The sequence below is a fragment of the Limulus polyphemus genome, unplaced genomic scaffold, assembly GCF_000517525.1.
Source record: "Limulus polyphemus unplaced genomic scaffold, Limulus_polyphemus-2.1.2 Scaffold1157, whole genome shotgun sequence".
In the NCBI taxonomy this organism is placed as follows: domain Eukaryota; kingdom Metazoa; phylum Arthropoda; class Merostomata; order Xiphosura; family Limulidae; genus Limulus; species Limulus polyphemus.
Window position 1 is genome coordinate 166,814 of NW_013666767.1, and position 3,160 is coordinate 169,973.

Sequence of the window (3,160 nt, forward strand, 5' to 3'; positions counted from 1 at the left end):
GATATTTCTAGAAAACAGGTGGCGTGATACTAGTCACGTGACCTTGCTGACGCAACAATATTGATAAACCAAGATCTCCCTTCAGTAAATCATTATTGACCTTGTTTTATATTTTACTAAATGATGTCCTGAATGTTTTTTTTATTAAACTCTCTAGAATTTTCCCACTAAATCTAATCATTCTATAATTTCCAAAGCAAATATTCATCATCACGTTAAAACTAATAGTATATATAGTAATTTTCCAATCTTCAGACCCTTCCACACTATCTATTGACCAATTAAAAAATAAAATAAAGGCACTCATATCTGATCTTTTGACTTCCTTTAAAACTATGTGGAAAACCCTCTCTGGTCCTGATGATTCCAATATTTTTAATCTTACTACTTACAACCAAAGGATCAAAATCTAAGTGAGTCAGATGAATTCCAACATTTCCCAAAGAATGCTCAGGGTCAGAAATATTGATAATATCTTCTTTTGAATATTTTATAAAAATGGGACTTGTTAAAAATCAAATGGTACCTTTTTACAAATATTATGCATGTGTACTTGTGGTATTCAGGTACACGGACATTCATCAGATAGTTACAGTTATCTGCAAAATGCAGGTTTAAAAATATAAGGCAAAGAATAACTTTGAACAGGACAGCAAAGGAAATACAAATTCACCCAAGTAGGATGAATATATAAAAATGTTATTCACGTACACATTGATGTGTACGTTTTTAACATATTGCACAAATTATTTCACTGGTTGAGTTACTCGCTGCTGGGAATGAACAACATTTTAACTTTGTAAGCACATCTACAAAGAACAAAAACAGGATGAGGAGTAATTCACATCCATACAGGACAAGTACCAAAGAAAGCAAATGGTCCTAGTGATGTATCCCACAATCCTAAGATTACCAATGGCAACAATTCAAATAAACCTATACAAAACTATACCAACTTGAACAAGTTTCTGTATCACCCCTTGAACTGAGTAAAACCTCACTCCAGGGGTCAAACACAGAAACAGAGCTAAGCAGGTATAAGCTTTATAGAATAATCATTGTAGAATGTAGCCTTTGTCTATGGTAGGGTGCAAGTTTAATGTACATCTGGTTACCAGAAAGATGCTAACTGTATGCTGAAAACCTGCATGATAATTCTGAAATACATTAAATAAAGATATATTCTACAGCAGGTAAGGAAATTGACTTCTCTTTCAACTATGACATACAAAATTACACTAGAAAAAAATGAACACAAGAAAAACTAAAACACAGCTAACTGTGCAAAAGTAGAACCAATGAAAGTGTTTGTACAGTTATCCTTTTTTATCCAATAATAAGTGAAACAAAACAAGACAGAGACAAAAACTGACAAATTCCACTTCAATTATTAGCAAATTATCTATTTATCATCCTGCTCTATGAACTCTCTCTGAAAAATGACAAAGGAGAAAGAAAAATGAAAAATTAAACTTCAAAACTAATGATCTAAATACATTGAGCAGCAGCAGTACAGGCAATTACAAACTTATTTTTCATCAGATTCAAGAATAAAACAAAAATAACCTAACACAAAAAATGTGGTAAAGATTAACTAAGATGATGCTCAATACATGCAATTTTCTCTATCTTACCCTCACATATACATACATACAAGTAAGCACAGAAAGCATTTTTTATTGTATTTTATAAAACAAGTATTTATATGGTAGAACAAAATTCCATAGTAAATACTCAACATTTCTAAACACTTACCATTTTACACACTCCAATGTTTTTAGAAGAGACTCAACAACTTGACAAATCCTGTTAGTGTATTCCATTTCTTCTTTCAGGTATGAAGAGCTGAAAAGAAAATAATACATTTATTTCATTGTCACACTTCAAACATTTAGCTTAACTTCTAACTCTGGTGCTAAGGAAAAAACCTACATCTTACAATATGGAAATGGAATTTAATTAAATACATTACACACTTCAAACTGACAGCTCCATGGCAAGTAAAGTATGAATGATATAGTACTGAACTTCCTTGTTAAGGTTTAGAAATTCAATGACACTGATCATGTAAAATGATGGGATAATGTGATTGAAAACCTCTAATCTTTCCCATCCAGTCAAGCAATGGGAAGTACAAATAAGTATTCTAGTGTTTAAAAACCCTAACATCTGAACAGATAACAAAGAATATACCAATTTCAGAAAAGTATGAAAAACAATGACTCAAGAAAGATCACAAATCCACAACAGAGAAATAGAAATAAAAGTATTTCAAAACACTAACTTATATAAAAGACATATAATTAAACAAAACAAAAAAATCTAAATTGTAGCAAACAGGGAAAAAAGTAAAATATAGATGGAATATACAAAAAAGCTGTTCTAATGACAAAAAAGAACCCACACATTTTGCTAAATGTTACTTCACATTATATCCAATACAATTACTCGAGAAGCCAAAATAGCTGCTAAATCGTGACATGTAGTTGGAGAACATAATGTAAGTATACCACAGTCAGTGAAATGTGGTAAATGAAATGCCAGGGTAGACATTACCATCAAGCTACATTATTGGAAGTAGTAACACATTGTATTATCCATGTTTCTGTCTCAAAACACTTGGGAGTAAAAAAACGTATGTTGAAAATGAAAACAAACCTTTAAAATGGGTAATTTTAACTACAAACAAAATATATATCAAGAAGTAAATTTATATAAATTTCATTTTTATAATTATATGGCATGGCTTCTGGCCCTTCAAGGATGACCCGACACCCAACTTCAGTCAACAAACTGAAAACTAATCACTAAATCCAGCCCTTATCAACCCCTTTTATTAATATCCAGTAAAACTGCAGCTTCTACCATTCTAGATGGCAAATTGATCTATACATTTACCATCTTAATGGAAAAATAAAACTGATTCAGAGAAAGAAAATGTGATATACATAAAGCTTCAGATGAAACAAAAAAGGCTAATTAATAAAAAAGTGAATGACTAAAGAATAAAACTGACATATGCACAAAAGTAAAAAAGTCTCAAACTGTTCAAGTACCATCAGAGAGAAGTTTACTGGTCAGTAGAAGTCCTACTGCATGAACTAATAGATCTGGACACTAATTATTATTAGTGGAAAGGAAATTACGTGAACTTACTGAC